The sequence below is a fragment of the Danio rerio genome, chromosome 21 (assembly GCF_052040795.2).
Source record: "Danio rerio strain M-AB ecotype USA chromosome 21, GRCz13ab, whole genome shotgun sequence".
In the NCBI taxonomy this organism is placed as follows: domain Eukaryota; kingdom Metazoa; phylum Chordata; class Actinopteri; order Cypriniformes; family Danionidae; genus Danio; species Danio rerio.
In genome coordinates, this window is record NC_141041.1 from 13,432,501 (window position 1) to 13,451,280 (window position 18,780).

General features: G+C 35.7%; 1 protein-coding gene and 1 long non-coding RNA gene across 51 annotated transcripts in view; both read right to left on the reverse strand.

The window, feature by feature from the left end:
• celf4 (CUGBP, Elav-like family member 4) overlaps positions 1-18,780 on the reverse strand; it is a 257,699-nt gene that overhangs the window by 160,535 nt on the left and 78,384 nt on the right. The window lies entirely within an intron of this gene.
• On the reverse strand, positions 3,604-6,532 carry LOC147831860 (uncharacterized). The gene is made up of 2 exons (XR_015520108.1): positions 4,181-6,532; positions 3,604-3,938 (listed from the first exon to the last, which is right to left on the reverse strand). It is a non-coding gene; the product is annotated as an uncharacterized LOC147831860 (long non-coding RNA).

An 18,780-nucleotide genomic window follows, 5' to 3' on the forward strand; every position in this document is an offset into this window, starting at 1 on the left:
CATAGCAGTTACATTTTTAGAAAGACATTTAATGTTTTAGGCTTTGACTCATGTTGCTAGCATGTTACTAGCATGTTTTAACATGTGGCTAGGAGATATTAACATACCTTGTATCATACCTGTTAACATTGGGATGTACAAATAAGGGAATTAACATGTTTAGATGTTATTATTATTATTTGTTCAAACACGCACCCAAAACCCAAAGTGTCCACTTTCGCTCTGTTTCAAATCACGTATAAAGAATCGGTTTCGAAAACGGCATTTCTCTATTACTATGGAGCGTGTCTGACAGTCACGCACCGCTACAAGAACTGACTGTTTTGAGGATTGCATAGGAGGGGTAATGGCGCCTGTAATAGAAAGGAAGGAAACGTTTTTGTTTGGCGGTATAGGTTGCGTAAAAGGAGGATTGTCTCATTGATATTTATTGCCACTCTTTATAGAAAGATTAAAAATACGGGAAAATACCTTTATGGGATGATAGAGGGAAAGAACAATAAAATACAAGAGAATCCCAGGAAAACAGGACGGTTGACAGGTATGCCTTGTATGGATATATAGCATATTATAGCACTTACAGTATTAGTGACTAGCTACATGCTAACAATGATTAACTACCGTAAGTAAAAAGCAATTTCTCCAAGTCTCTATGATTTTCCAATGCAGAGATATCAATGTTGTGTAACTCATTTTCTCTTTAGAAAACGTACATTTCTTGCTATTATTATTATTTGGTGCATATTTTTATACATATGTTTTTGGAGGTAGTTTAAATAAACGCTTTAATAATTTTTGGTGAGTTTATAAAGTAATATGTTACTCAATATGTAATTATTGTCTTTTTTTTACAACATCATGAACATTACAATAATAAAGTAATAATTATTACCTCTGCTGAAGCTGGTTAGCTGGTTTTAGCTGGATGACCAGCCTGGTTTTATAGGGGTTTTGGCCATTACCAGACTGGTTTCAGACATTTCCAGCATTGTTTTAGCTGGCCAGGCTAGGAGACCAGCCAAAACCAGCTACATCCAGCTTAACCTCCTAGAGCTTAGTGGCCACATAAGTGGACAGCACATTTGAGCTCTTAAGTGGCTATTTAAAAAACTTTGAATGTTTTAGATTTTGTTACAGACCTAAAGTGTCATCCTGCAACTGTTCTGCAGCATTTGAAATGTCCTAAACACTATTTTTAACTGTCCAAACTGTCCAATATTGTTTTTACTCTCCGATAGTCAAAACATGTTCAAATATATTTTCTACGTTAAATATGCATTACAAAACAGTCTGGAATTTAATTTTTTTTTTTTGTAAATTCAGACCACGGCGAGGCAGTGGCGCAGTAGGTAGTGCTGTCGCCTCACAGCAAGAAGGTCGCTGGTTCGAGCCTCGGCTCAGGTGGCATTTCTGTGTGGAGTTTGCATGTTGTCCCTGCGTTCCCGTGGGTTTCCACCGGGTGCTCCAGTTTCCCCCACAGTCCAAAAACATGCTGTAAAGGTGAATTGAGTAGGCTAAATTGTCCATGCATGAGTGTGTGTGTGAATGTGTGTATGGATGTTTCCCAGAGATGAGTTGTGGCTGGAAGGGCATCTGCTGCTTAAAAAGAGAGCTGTGCATCAATGGATTTGCTCTTCAGTGTTTAAACTTCCAGCAGTGACAATTAAACCACACTGAAATGAACTAAACTGAACTGAATTCTGAAAACTGGACTGACACAGTTTCAATTTTATGTAACTTCTATGTTAAGCTGCTTTGACACAATCTACATTGTAAAAGCGATACAGAAATAAAGATAAATTAAATATCGAACTCAAGAGTATTTACTCTGTCATGTCAGTTGTCATGTTAAATAAAACATTAAAAACTGAAAAACTTACAGCTCATATATTTTCCTCTCAGAATTTAACATTTAGATAGTATGACTTCAGGATCTGTTGAACAACGTTATAAACCTTTGGCTTTAGAAAACATTGTAAGAATGCGTTCCTGTCACATTACACATATGTTCACTTCAGTAAACAGAGAAAGCAAGCAAACAAATTTACAAGCTCTGGGAAATCTGCATAATGGGCACAAATCAAGCCAATTTATACATTAAACATTTCTGACCTTACTCTGATAAAGAAAAAACAGGTTGACAGGTTCACACGGCTATGTGAATTGTCGGGTTAAAAGCATGCATGTAAACACACTTGCTATAAGGCAGATCTTTTCTCTTTAAACCCACACACACACACACACACTTGCTGCTTAATTCCACCAAGCCTTTCTGAATTGAATTTACATCACCTTTTGGACAGATAATAGAAAATTCAGCCGTGTGGCGTTCAGGAATGGACAGTCAATTACATCCTGGCTCTGTGGGCTGCACACAAGTATCAAGGATAAGCCCGTCTGCCAGGCTCTGAAATACAAGAACTGAAGGTTGCACTGAAAGAGGGCAGAAAATATCTTCGGCTTACCAAATATACCCGTATTGTTAGAGCAAAGGCGCGAGGGAGTGTGTTTAATACCGAGAGCTTGTTAGCGGGATGTCATGCGGGAAGACGGTAAAGTCAAGGTTTACGTAAATGTACTGCCAAGTTACAGGACTAATCAAAGCCGTAATACAGCGGTTTACAAATCAACGGGCTTCCTGTTGGCAGGGTCGGAGAGAAGGGCAATGCTAAGAGTGAGTTTCTGGGGCTTGGGCCCTTAAAAAGTTTCCACGCACTGTAATTTTTGTCGCTGATAAAATTGTTTTGAGCTACCAATCTGCTCTATAAATCATCTCTAGTGTCACAAGCCAAACTTTTTGACTGCTGGCATGAAAAATGGAGTTGGTTCTGCGACAAAGTGGAAGCTCATTTAAATTTTGTGCACTTTCAGTTCTGCAGACAACCTTTTGACTTCTCGCTCAGATTTGTGCTCCATCCAGATGAAGTGCTGAATATTTCAAAGCGTAGCTCTGATAACAAAGCGGAATGTACAATTGTGTTTGAAGAGTTCAAATTCTGGAGACGGGTCACTTGTGGTGTCTTTTTTTAAGACACAATGACACAAACCTTATGATACTTGACAAATCCAGCAGCTTTTTTCCCCATGTTTTCAATTAGCAACATGTTCACTTTTAAACAAAGCCAAAATACTCGGTAATAGTAAACTGAAAACAACTGTTACATAAGCTAAGTCTCATTTCAGAGGCTGCATCTTCCGAAGGATGCAGACTTCAAAGGTGAGCTCTTTCGAAGTCCACATAAGCTGAACCGAGCATTTTGAAATGAGACGATCTAGCCTACAGAGGACAGATCTAGTCAGCTAGCAACCATAACAGCTGCCGATAAAAAGTGGTAATAAATTTTGTAATGACTTTTTTCAAAGTGACTTTAAAACTTATTTTAAGCGATCTGAGGGCGAAACAAGGCATACAGAAGCTGGAAATATATTTCCTTTGATCCATACAAGTATACATAAACATGTAAGCTGTCTATAAGATCACTTTTTAGTAGGACATATACTCTTTTTGTTTTTTAATATGTGTTTAGTTATCCAAGTAAAATAAACCCACTACATACATTTAATCCAGAGTTTTCTCTTAAAAACTTTTTCATTTCACTTTGCCCTTCAAATGCATCCTTCAGAGGATGCAGACTCTGAAATGAGACACAGCTATACACATGAACGACACACATTTAAAAAAAAAAAATAGTAACAATAACAGAGACTGTATTATAAGGGGGGTATATGATTCGCCCAGGGTGCTATTTAAGCTAGAACCGCCAGAGAGTATTATAAATTAATGATGAGTTAAGGCACGCGCTAATCATGAACTAACTTTAACTCCAACATGATTCACAAAAGTTTATGTGTAAATAATGGCTACCTTAATTACCTGTTAGTACATGATGTTAATTAATCTATTAATTCATGTTTAAGTTTAAGCTAAATGTAACCAACTCATGAGCTGTTAATATATGACTATGACTTTACTTGAAGGGGCAAATCATCATTAACCCATTCTTAACTACTCATGAACTCTTTATGAACGTCCATCTAGTGCGTGTACAATGAATAACAATAGAAAAGTGTTCTGTCAACATCAACATGGACAGTTTAGACATGTTCATGAGTAATTAAAATGAGTTAATGGTGATGTGCCCCTTCAAGTAAAGTCATGTTGGTTACATTTAGCTTAAACTTAAATGTTAATTAATACATTAATTAACAACATGTACTAATAAGTAATTAAGGTAGCTATTATTCATGTACTTTTATTGTAAAGTGTTTAAAATATTTAATTGGAAAAGTAGGAAACGATGACAAAGGATGAAATAAAATGTTGAAGAAAGACTTCAATGCAAAGTCTAACAGATCACCTTCAACACTCACAGAGGCCTAGCTCCAGTTTGTAGATCAAGTTTTTGGGGCACACCCAAAAATGTGAAGCGTCGACATCTAGAGCGCCTAGACCTGCCTGTGGAAAGTGAGCGCGTGGCAGGGTGACCGGCCTGTCTATCTGCACCTCTCACCCTCTCGATGCCGTCCTTGCATTGACACAAACAGCTCCTTAATATTCCTCCTCGCTCCCCTTGTCTCATCCCGTCAGTGTCCCGCTGTCCTCCTGGCCGCGTGGACAAAAGAGACGGGACGTTCCGGGCGGAGGACATGAATCATTATGCTTCCTCTTTCCGGGACCCGCTCGCATGCCCATTGATTCTACCGACTTAATTGGCTTTATTAGCCAAGTCGGGAAGCCGGTGAGGGGGTTTCTGCAGCGTCTCTGTCTGCGCCCCCCTTTCCTCCTCCATCCTTCCACCCAGGAGAAACCCTGCGTAATTGTTTTCCCTCTATCTTCTATGTCATTGTCGGATGGGTCCAGGGGGATTATTAGTAACCCTGGGTCCCTCAATAATTCATCCTAAGCTATTTATACACAAATGGAGAGTCCTTTAAACTCTCCCTCAGTGAGCTTATCTACTGTTCAGATGGAAAGGCAGAGCGAGAGGGAGAGAGAGAGAGAAGCTGAAGAGATTGTGAGGGGTGCAGAGAGCGAGAGAGAGAGAAAGAGAGAGCGATGTGTACCTCTTTTCAGCAGAGACACAATGACCTGTTTCTCCAGTGTTTTCGACTTTCAAGGTGACGCTGGCGTACTCTCTCCCTTCTCGCCTGCCAACCCGACAAAAGTGCCATCCCGGGAATACGCTCGCTCACACAACGCTCATTAATGGCTTCTAATCTGCCAGCTTTTCTACCCATTTAACGCAATTAAGACGTTTACTAAAGCTAACATGGACCAGCAATCAACTGCAAGGACACAGCAAACGCTCATAATAGGATTTGTAAACAGACAGCGTTTCATCAAACGCAAGCTCGACATGATTTCTGACGCGAGCGCGGCCCAGACAGGAAGTCAGGCTGACTCTCGGCAGGAAACGGAGCGTTATGGCTGCTCTCCGAAATCCTGCGCATTCACACAGACGCATGCTGAGAAGGCCCTGGCGGCTGCTTCCCGCTGATACCCATGTTCCTCACTCTTTTAAAAAGAGGACAGCTAAGCTGCTCAGGGTGAGGAGGCCCGCGGTGGAAAGCGTTCCGACAATCCTCAAAACTCGTCATATTTATCCGTTTGGCAGTGCAACCCTACGCTATCTTTCTCTCCTTGAATAAGTAGGACTGCAGAGCTTCAATTTCAAGTCTTTTTTTGTTGTGAATTTAATGCCCTCGGGCAGGGCATCCGAGGTAGTGGAGCAGAGTTCAACTACACGTGGAGATGACATGGGAATTAAACGAGAGGGTCGTTTGCTTAGGCTAGATAGTTTGCCTACTAAAAGCAGTATTCTTAAGGCTACGTTTACATAACCATGTATAGCCAATAAAAAAAAAAAAGTTTTTCCCTTGCATTTGATGACTTTTTCTAAATGATCTGCGTTTACACACCCGAAAAAATGCTGTGTTATGCACTACTAACCTTGCTAGTTAACATTTCTTTTAAAAAAAGAAACAACCTGCCATCGGTGGCTCAGCATTGGTGTGTCTGTATAAAGCCTCATGGTTTACATTTACATGGACACCGATACTCCAATTTTAAAGCAATTAAAACAATACTCTGATTTACAGCCTACCATGTAAAGAGCGATTTTTGATTCATATAATCTGAAGATCACAATCAGGGTTTGACATTAACTTTTTTGATCACCAGCCACTGTGGCGGGTAGTTTTCCAACATTACTAGCCACTCGCCATTTTCACTAACCACAATTTTGTTGTTGGGAAAATGTATTTTATATACATGAATTTGACTTTGACATGCTAAAATTACTTAATTTAGATGATGTGTTATTTCCACATGCCCCCTCGTTCATTTCCCTTTTTGTGTATGAGTTTACTCAATGAGCATGAGCAAATTGATTTTGGTTTTATAGTGTCGTATTACAATTAAGTTTTTATTCCACGTGACTTTTCAGAGCTCAAAATTAAGGATTTACCAAATTTATCTCTGACCACACTAAAAATAAATAAATAATTATTTCTTAGCCACACATTTTAAATGTGTCAAAACAAGCTAAATATACTGTATACTATACAAAATATACTGTATACTATACTTTTTACTATACTATTTTACTATTTTTTTTTACTATACTTTTTTATTTCTAAAAAAAAAAAAAAAGTTGACATTAAACAAAACAATAATAATTATTGTCATGTATCTAAAATATGCACAGTAATCTGTCCTGGCTAAAGGTCCCAGATCACTAATTAACTATACATAAATGGGAAGTTAATATCCTATTAAAGCAATGTTACTGTAAAAAAAAAAAAAAAAAAAATTAAACCACATTAACAAAAATAACTGTGCGCAAAAGAAAGCAGGTGACAAACATACTGTGTGACAATGAATGATGGATGATCTTACACACATACGGTTTTGTATTATCCATATTGCTCATGAATGGTTTTAATGTGAAGTACATTCACTCTTTGCTGATGAAGCATTTGCATCAACACCACTACCATGTACTCAGCCATTGTCACGTGTTTGTTCATGTTTGCCTTCTACACCTCCATAAACACATACCATGCACACACATGTTGTTCATCATTTTCATACACTCTCAATCTCGGGTGTTTACATGGGCACAACAATCAAAAATGAACACTTTGTAACCAATTTTTCATTCACAAAAATCCTGTTGTGGTGTAAATGAACAAGTAAAGCGCATGAAAAGTTTCCCATTTTTGTCTGAAAACATTATTGTGTAAACGGCCCCTTAGCTATCATTGTCATCAAAGCCTGGGACATTATTACCAAGTCATAATGTTCTGTGTTGAACTACAACGTAGACTGCAATCTCCAGACAGCTCTAAATATGTCTGAATCGACTGGGGAGTCATGGATTGAAACTAATGAAACATGCTGTCATCAAAACAGAAACTCTTCAAAAGTACACTTTATTGATGGAGAGCAACTATGGCAGTACAGTTGGACAAAAATAAAAAGACAGAGATGAACAATAAAAAAGGAGATAAATTTTAAATCCTTGATTGGCTTCCTATAGAAAGTAGATTGGAGCTCATTCAAATTAAAATGGTATAAAACATTATAAGTAAAAACATTTAAATGCATTTTTATCAAGGGTAAATGTACATCATTGTTATGAAACAAGGCAAAGTCTTATTGATTTTAGCCAACCAATCACAGAGCTTGCGCTATGCGTCATTGTGACGTGTAGTTCAATTTTTTGAGAGGTGCGCGTCAGCGTCGCCGACGGCCAAGGCAAGGGCAATACGTTCACGCGTAGGCTGCGCCATATCATACGCGTGCGCTTGACGCAGAAGTACAGTATAAATTAGCCTTTACCAGGAGTAGTATAATCTGTATTTCACATCAAGAACCACAATGGAAATAAGTTGCTTTTAAAATGTATTGTGTATATCCAATACAAATTAAGTGTATTCACTTATTTTTCGTCAAATAGAAAGAAAGAAAGATATAGGAAAGATTAGAGACCCCATTTTGGAGTCTGCATTAAATAAAATTTAGAAATGGACATGATATGCGTAGAAACCACATTGAATGCATATAAAGTGCATACTTTAATGTTAAAAAAATTGACGAAAAAAAATCTAAATATGGGTGAAATAATCATCAATCTTAACTTCTGAATACATTTATGAATAAATCCTTTACTTATCAAAATATATTTAAAAAGAATTAGAAATAGCCAGCCAGAGCCCTGACCTAAACCCAATTGAGCTTCTCTGGGGAGACCTAAAAACGGCTGTCCACCAATGCTTACCATCCAACTTGATAGAACTGAAGAGGATCTGCAAGGAGGAATGGTTGAGGATCCCCAAATCCAGGTGTGAAAAACTTGTTTCATCTCTCCCAAGAAGACTCATGGCTGTATTGGATCAAACGGGTGCTTCTAATAAATACTGAACAGAGGGTCTGAATAGTTTGGACAAAAGTGAAATTTCACTTTTTTCTTTTTTAATCAGCAAAAATGTCAACAATTCTGAGTTGTTTTGTCAATATGGGGTGCTGTGTGTACATAAATGAGGAAAAAAAATAACTTAAATCATTTTAGCTATAATGGCTGCAATAAAGTAACATTTACTTGTAATGTCAATGTAAATGTCACAATGTACCTGTTACCAGGAGTAGTATAATCTGCATTTCACATCAAGAACCAAAACGGAAATAAGCTTTGCTTTTAACCTTATTGTGTAGAACCTTGACATTAAGTGTATTCACTTATTTTATTGTCAAATAAAAAGAAAGAAAGAAAGAAATCGGAAAGAGGAGGCACCCCATTTTTTGTCTGCATCAAATAAAAATTTAAAAAGGAAGTGGTAAGCATAGAAACCACATTGAATGAAAATAAAGTGTACACTTTATTGTTAAAATAAATGAGGCAAAAAAATCTAAATATTAATGATAAATAAATCTAAATAAATTGCTTAAAAAATTATATATATATATATATATATATATATATATATATATATATATATATATATATATATATATATATATATATATATATATATATCCAGCCAGAGTCCAGACCTAAACCCAATTGAGTTTTTATGGGGAGACTAAAAGTGGCTGTCCACCAATGTTAACCATCCAACCTGACAGAACTGGAGAGGATCCCAGGTGAAAAAAAAAACTTGTTTCAACTTTCTCAAAAACACTCATGGCTGTATTATAGGGTGCTTCTACTAAATACTCAGCAAAGGTTCTGAATACTTAGGATCATGTGATTTTTCACTTTTACTTTTTTAACAAAACTGCAAAAATGTCAACAATTCTGTATTTCTGTCAATATGGGGTGCTGTGTGTACATTAATGAGGAAAAATAAACTTAAATGATTTTAGCAAATGGTTGCAATATAACAAAGAGTGTAAAATTTAAGGGGGTCTGAATACTTTCCATACCCACTGTATATCAGAGCATCTTTAGATGTCATTAAATTTGCATGGTTCTAAATATGCCTTCTGTAAACCATGGTAAAAATGATGGAATGATAGCCATGCTTATAAAAACATAGATAGATTAGACAGAAAAATATGGACTTTAATGCCACCCCAGTGGAGCCCACTGGCCAGGTACAGTATGTGGAAAGGGGCAGGACAGGGCAGTAGATTCACTTAAGATTATGATTTAGGCCCTCCGCTAATAAGCTTTGCCATGCTGGGAATGGGCTGGTGGGGTGAGGAAAGCGTGATCTCTGGGGCCATTAAATTGCAAATGAGTGATGATGTGCCAGAGAGGCTCCCCCAGATCACGAGCCACTGCTGCAGACATAAGGGCCTCTCATACCCCTCAGCCAACAGCAGACCCAGCTGGGGTCTCTGGATGCACAGCCAAAATCTGAGCAGGGTGTCTAGTCTCCCTTTACTTCCTCACTGCAGCCCCTGTTCAAGGCAGAAAGTTCTCTCCCTGAATGTCATACAAACTCACGCTCTATATTTAAAACAGATCCACATCCTTAAAACAAACAAGGTTTTTAATTAAACAGACCCGACTGAGAGAAGCCAACAATAAATGCTTACTGCTGGTAAATTATATAAGCTAGTACTTACATAAAATATGTGTGTGTATAAACGAATCATAAAATATGGAAGATATATTTTGATATATTTGGATTGAACTATTTGAACTGATATACAAACACAAAGGATAAAATATCCTAATAAATAAATGAATAAATTATTGTATTTTGCTACCTTCATATCTGCTCTGTCTAATTTTAATGTTGAAAATTCAACTCTATAACATAACAAAGTGACTTGTATATATATATATATATATATATATATATATATATATATATATATATATATATATATATATATATATATATATATATATATATTTTTTTTTTATATGAGCAATATCACACGTGTAGCAGTGCGATATGGCTGTATATCAGTACTGGTGGGAGGCGTGCGTTGGCACGAGGCCGCAGGCCAAGTGCCTTAGTGCCCCCACCAGTGCCGATATACAGCCATATCGCACTGCTACTCGTGTGATATTGCGCTTATACAACAGTTTGACGGCATAATTGTGTATATAAAGAATAAATCAAACATGGAGAGTCTCAAAAACCCTTTTGTATGAGGAACTACTTTCTTCGGGATTCAAATCATAAGCTGACAGTTATGCAACCATCTTTTAAACTTTAGATCTGTAGTGTCTGCTTTTTGCTGGTTGTATGTGGGCGAAGTAATACACAAAGGGTAAAGAGGCTGTAGGAGTTCTGATATTGCAGAATATCGCACAGCTATCAGCCAATCAGATTTGAGAGCCAGACAGAACTATTGTATAAATATACATATATATATACATATATATATATATATATATATATATATATATATATATATATATATATATATATATATATATATATATATATATTGTTGAAGTCAGAATTATTAGCCCCCTTTTAATTTTTTTTTTCTTTTTTTTAAATATTTCCCAAATGATGTTTATGAAAGGAAGGAAATTTTCACAGTATGTCTGTTAATATTTTGTTTTTCTAGCGAAAGTCTTATTTGCTTTATTTTGACTAGAATAAAAGCTGTTTATTACATTTTAAACACCTTTTTAAGGTCAAAATTATTAGCCCCTTTAGGCTATAGTTTTTCGATAGTCGACAGAACAAACCATCATTATATAATAACTTGCTTAATTACCCTAACCTGCCTAACCTAATTAACCTAGTTAAGCCTTTAAATGTCACTTTAAGCTGTATAGAAGTGTCTTGATAAATATCTAGTAAAAAAAATATGTACTATCATTATGGCAAAGATAAAATAAATCAGTTATTCGAAATGAATTATTAAACCTATTATGCTTAAAAATGTGTTGAAAAAAAATCTCTCCGTTAAACAGAAAATGGGGCAAAAATAAACAGGGTGATAAATAATTCAAACTTCAATTGTATGCATGTGAATATATATGTATATATATAATGCATAAAAAGTACTGGCAGTTTTTTTTATTATTTACAGCACTAATACAGAAAATATATTACATCAAACTATTTAAAATTGCAATAAAAGTCACATTTTTAAACGTTTCAAAATCAAAAAATTTAATTGGAGGAAAGATCTAGGTCCCATAATGCAATTCAAAGCATGAAATAAATAAATAAATAAAAATGCTTAAAAAAAAAAAGTAACTTACAAATATTTGTGCTTATGTATATACAGTGCTCAGCATATATAAGCACACCCCTCACATATCAATTTTTTAAATTCATTTTTTTAATTTCATATTTTTAAATAGGAAGCTGTACAATATTATATTTGTGCATATACTTTAGATAAGTCAGTACTGAAGTCAAATCTGGAGCTTATCTAACAAAATAATTAACAATAACAGCCCCAAAATTAGTACACCCTAAGTTATTTGCTATAGAAAAGTATTAAATACAAATTTCAAAAAAGAGGAAAAATCAGGAGAAGGAATTTTTTTTTTTAAGATTTAGCTGAAATTTTGTAGGTTGAAATTGTTTTTCCAACATGTAGCTTGGATTTAATTGTACTATCTTTCAATTTCTAAATATGTTTGGTGTCTAAAATATTATTTTAATAGTTTTGTTTATATGCACTAAAATACATTGCCTATATTCATTGAGAAATGGATACAAATATACATTTTCAAAATGGGGTGTACTAAATAATGCTCAGCACATATATAAATATTATGTTCACACTTATACTGTATATACATATGCATGCATGCGTGTCTTTATGAATACAAAACTTACAAGATAAATAAACAGAGTACACACAAACTAAATACTCTAATGTTATTTTATTTACGATGGACCGTGCTTCCGTTCTCATAGATCTGCATGGGCGCATTTCAGCTTTGGAATCGACACTGCCCCATTAGAAGGTCGTTCTCTGTCCGAGGCCATGATAGCCACAAAATAGTGCTTAAATCTTTAAAAACGTCACCTATAAATTACTGCAAAGGACAGCGGGGTCAAAGCTTGGTGTGGAAACCGGCCAAGAGCCATCAATCTGCGATGAGGGTGACATCTGTCTCTGGGACTCCCCTGTTCTCTCTTTCTGCCCTGCTCCCTTTCTCTTTTATCCAGTCTCCTTCCTCACCGTCCCCTCTTTATCACACTTTCTCGTGCTTCCTTGCAAATGAAGGTCCCTCACTAAACCCAAACATATTAAAATTCATGAGCAAATGTTATGTCGCACGTATTTCCACGCAAGGGCTTCTAAAGCACCCAGGCTTTTCGTGGCATCACTTTCAGTGCAGGTTTAATGCCCATTTTGGGCATGAAATAGAGATTTTCTGCCTCAGACAGTGGGCTCTGCGCATTTTAAACCGCCACACAGACTTTCACAGCACGAGCCGACAACTTTCAGACTTCCATCCTGAAGATCCTTGAGTTTAGTCCCCGCAGCTTTGGTCTGACCTCCCCTCCCTCCCGCTCTCTCTCTCTGAAGAAAGCCATAACTTATTTATATATTCGCCTAATTCCCAAAACAAATCTTAAAGGATGCCTGCAATTGCTCCAGATCTCTCACCTCCATTTGAAATACAAACTCCATGAACTTTTAATTCAGAGGATGAAATGAGAAGTGCGAGCACCTGACAAGTCAGGTCTTTTTAATTTTAGTTTTACAGCCTATTTGATGGCAGCGGATTAATGAACAGGCTTGAACTGACCCTGAACCTCATAACACAGAATTTTTTAGCTCCTTATAGACTCAGAAGACAAGCAAAACAACAACAACTTTTATTTCTTTCTCTTCTAAACAGTTTGCAAGCTTTCAAAGGCATTTTTACATTAAAGATGCACTAAACAGTGCACTAAACAATGCACTAAAAAAATGCTTTTGACCATAGTGTCAAACACACCCTTAAAAGTCAACATACTGTACAACACAAGTTAAGAGTATCCTTTTTTATCTTTCCATATCCACTTGAAATGATCCTGAAATGTAGGGTGGTGCATGGTTTCGTTCTTTGGGAAGCGAATGGATTGTTGAAAGATGAGTGTTGCTCGCAAAATAAAAAAATAAATAAAAATTTTGACATATGGATGAAGACAATGAGACACGTTGTGATAGCTCCACCCTACAGACATTCCATGTAACCAGAAGTGAAGAAAAGTCTATTCGAGGGGGGAGAGAAGGTTTGATATTTGATTAAAGAAGGGCAAATAAATTTTTACCGAATCATATCACATTTAGGAGTTATGATTACGAAAAGCATTTGATATGTTTTTTTTCTTTTATAGTGAACACACAGTTGTGCATGAAAATAAAGGTTTACAATGTCAGTATAACTACTCTAGCCTATATATTGTTGAATATAATCTGATAATGGCAAATGCCTGATTTTACCAGTGAATAAAATAGTCTAATATGACAGATTGCAAGCATACATCTCAAACATAATAATTCAACATCATAATTATTCTAAGTAGAATAGAATTATTTATAGAAACCAGTAGACCTACACATAATATTATTATCGATCTTGTGCCATATGTTTGTTTTTACCATACCTTTATTTAACATCTACAGAATCGTGAGAGAATCGTGATCTTTATGTTAAGCAAAAAAATTGCGATTCTCATTTTAGCCAGAATCGTGCAGCTCTACTATATAATAATAATAATAATAATAAGAGTAAATTTAATTATGAATTAAAAGGTCTGTTCACCCAAAAATAAAAAATTTACTGTAAATTTACTTTTTCCCCACCCATTAAAATCTTTTTTTTTTCTTCAGTAAAACATTAAAGAAGCTTTCTAGCTTAAATTATGGTTCATGGTGATTTTGTATTCCAGCATACATAGTCAAAACAAAGTTAACAGCAATCCGAGCAGAAACACAAAGATATTAATATTAGGTTACATTTAGATTGTGATGCCAGGTGACTAAAATGCCAGCTTTGACATCAAATGATGCTGATATTTGGTTGAATTGGTGTTGAAAAGAGACCAAAATCCAACATCGAGCCAATATCTTTAACCACCGTCATATTGACGTCAAATACTGACATTTATTCATCAGGTATGTGGAGTCCAATAAATTACATTAAAATCCTATTAACATGCAAAAACACTGAGTGGGTAAATCACTAATGAGGGTTTTTTGTTAACGATGACTCAATGAAAAAAAGTCATAGTCCCTTATGAATAACAAATAGACTGTTTCAGTAGACGTCGAGCTAATTATAATCCTATAATGGTTTAATAAGGGGTTGTTCCAGAGTCATTACGTGTTTTCTTGGGGTGCGCGAGTGGCGTCAAATCCCTTTTGCATCAAACATCGCAGCTTACTTTAATTGCTATACATAAACACACTTTTGCATATACTGCGCATGCATAAACTTCGCAATCGGTATCTCAACCTGCTCTGATGACATCAAAAGATGCTGATATTTGGTTGAATTGGTGTTGGAAAGAGAGCAAAATACAAACAATGAGCAAATATCTTAAACTACAGTCATATTGGCGTCAGATACTGACATTTATACATCAGGTTTGTAACCAAAATCCAACATCTAATTGAATTGAATTGAATTGAATTCAATTCAGCTTTTACTTGTATAGCTCTTTTACAATGTAGATTGTGTCAAAGCAGCTTCACATAAATGGTCATAGCAATTAGAACAGAGTAGTTTAGTTTTTAGTGTTTAAGTTCAGTTCAGTTCAGTTCAGTGTGGTTTAAAATCATTACTGAGATTCCAAACGCTGAAGAGCAAATTCATCGATGGATAGCTCTACTGATCCTAAACCATGCAAGCTAGTGACGACAGCGGAGAGTGGGAAAAAAACTTCACAGAGGCAAGTAAAGAAAAAAAACCTTGAGGGAAAAATCAACCAAAACTGATTGACATCATTTTGGTAACGTCTACAGAATGTCAAGCTGTAACATAATTATGCGTTGATATTTGGTTGATTTTATGATAGACTTCATTAGACTGTCATGTAGGACGAGCGCTAAAATCAGTATAGATATTTACTGACTGAACACCATTGTCAATAATGCTAAAAAAAAGTTTGGTATCAAGTTTCGGTAGGAAGGCTATAGTTTTATTAAAATTTGGCTGCAGCATGCGCACATTGGAAGGAATGCCAATAAGCTTAGGGTGCAAGTTTGTCATTTCTAATGGAGGTGTGCAACTTGCAGGACGCGCACATGGTCTTCACACTTTGTATACACATTTCAGTAATAATGCCAGACTAATTACCTGAGACAAACACAGCAGTGTTTTTTACTTTTTACCATGAACCTGCATCAGAGCTGAAGCAATGGATGTCTGTTTGTCGCCCTCTGAGAAAACGGCTGATGTTGCCTAGTCACAAGAAATGCCATAGAAAATGGTGAAGGAAACCATGCGCTTGTCACTTCAGGTCAGCATAACAACCCATGAAAATTAGGGCCGTATAGCAGCAGTGAGGATATTGTAAATAAAAAAGGATGTTGCCAGAGTGGCTTTTTGGCTTCTTTTCTTGTGCATCCCAGCCACTAGCTCCCTATCTGAAAGATTTTTAAACATGGGGGTAATCCAGTTATACAATTTGAAATGTTGCAGAATGTTTTTGAATAATGATAGCTTGATCCTTTACTTGAAAGCTCAGATTTGATGATCATAATTTGTGTTGTTTACAGAGCTTGGGGTTTACTGTCTCATTAGTATTTACACCTTACAGATGTTGATCTACCTTTTCCATTGCACACACTTTCTAACATTTTATTTATGAAGTTTAAGAGTCTCTTTAACACTTGTGTTTATTTTATTATAAAAAGATCAGAAACTTTTGTTTAAATATTTTTGTTCTTGGCTATTAAAACTAGTTGCCTTAGTATATGTTGGTAGATTAAAATAAAGTGGTTCAGCAACAAAAAATCCTAATATTCCTAAATTAATTCTTAAAAAATATTCAATAATTAGTGATATCGAATGATATGAAACCTGACATCGTGATCATTTTTTTTGCAATATCACCCAGCCCTACTTCGACGTAGGTTATAGTCAGTAACCACATTTAATATATTCATTTTATTTTGATTAAATATATTAGTGAATGGATTATGATTAACCAAAAACATAATTTTCAACTAAAAACAATTGTTAATGTTCCACTAAAAAAGACTCCCATATATCAGATGGATTGATGATGAGTAAATCAAACATCAGATGTTCATTTTTAAGTGAACTCTCTGGGTTTATTTAAAAACAGCAAGTGTCTCGCTATAAGAAAATGCATGGGATGAAAAAAAGGCTGTTGAAATGCAAGCAGTCCGGCTGGTCTTTAACCGAACACATTTCAGTCCAATAAATATCATGACATTAAAATCCTATTTACATGCAATAACACTGAGTGGGAAAATCACTAATGAGGATTTATTTGTTAACAATGCCTCAATAAAAAAAAAAGTCGTATTCCCTTATGAATAACAAATAGACTGTTTCAGTAGACGTCAAGCTAATTATAATCCCATAATGGTTTAATAAGGGGTTGTTCCAGAGTCATTACGTGTTTTCTTGGGGTTTGCGAGTGGCGTCAAATCCCTTTTGCGCCAAACATCGCAGCTCACTTTAAATGCTACACATAAACACACTTTCGCATATACTGCGCATGCATAAACGTCGCAATCGGTATCTCAATCTGCTCAGACTGCACATCCTCCGCCGTCACGTATCCCACAATGCCCTCCTGCTTCTCTTGCACATCCTCTGTTAGATTTAAAACCCTGCGTGATAAATCTCAATACAGCTCGGCACAAGATGGTGCATTAGCATAGGTACGAGAACACCTCGTGTCTGTACAGACGCGCTCTGTGGTAAGTCCTCCAAATAATACGGCAAAAAAAAAATAAAAAAATACAGACAGATGATTGCTCTGACATGCAGCTCACAAAACAGCAGCTCTTTCCGTACGGCTGCTTCTGTCAAAAAGAAAAAGACAAATTGTGTGTAATATTGCTAATTTATTTGACTATGCGATGTGGCATAAACAAATGTTTGGTTCAGGGGTGTGTAATAAGATGAGAGAATATATGAAATGCAAGCTGTAACATCAAATTATGTGTTTTTGTGTAGGTATGGTTCTATACAGACGCAGGCTGTTGTTTACAGTGAAACAGTGGGTGAGGGTTGTTTTAAGTAAAGAGCCATTACAGGCCTGTAACCGCTGTGACACTGTGTGCACTCATGCCATCACTGACCCATGCAATACACTTTCGTGTGCTCGTCGCAGGGTTTTAAATAGCACTGCTTTCTGCGAGGCATGCATGCAAACTCAATTGATTTACACACATTTTGGTAACTGGGTTTTTGAAGCATTAAGTTTTTAGAGATTTAGTTTCTGAAATTATTTATAAGCCTTTCTTCAATAAATAAATAAATTAGTTCATTTTTTTTTCGGTTTAGTCCCTTTATTAATCTGGGGTCGCCACAGCGGAATGAACCGCCAACTTATCCAGCATATGTTTTAAGCAGCGGATGCCCTTCCAGCTGCAACCCATCTCTGGGAAACTTCCATACACACTCATTTACCTGTAGACGCATGTCTTTGGACTGTGGGGGAAACCGGAGCAAACCAGCGCGTACGTGGGGAGAACATGCAAACATCCACACAGAAACGCCAACTGACTCAGCTGAGGCTTAACCCAGCCACCTTCTTGCTGTGAGGTGACAGCATTACCCACTAATTAATTAATATAATAATAATTAATATTCTGTTGTCATTCAACATGTGTGTTTATAAAAAAAATCACTTATTATAAATTATGCAAATTTCTTTTGTTACATATAATAATTATAACGTCAACTGAACAAGTTAAGACAAAATACAAAATAAAAAAATAAATAAAATAAAACTAAATAAAATAATAAAAACTCAAATAGTTGAGATTTACACACATTTTGGTAACAGCTTTTTTTCAAGCATTAAGTTCTTCACATTATTTATAAGCCTTTTTAAATAAACAAGATAAAAATAAATGCACAAAATGAACAAATAAATAAATGTACATATTTTTAACTTAAATAAACTTGAAACATATTATTAAGAATTCCATTTTTAATCATTATTTCAAATCTGCTCTGTCATTGATGAAAATGACATACTGCCAAAAACATGATCATGATGTTAAATTTACTGTGATTTTACAGTGTTTTTATACACATAAATGCATAGTATGGTACAAGTGAAGTGTGTGCTTTAATGTTTCAAATAGCTTCAAAATGTGGATTAATTAATATTCTGTTTTCAATCAACAGGCTGGAAGGG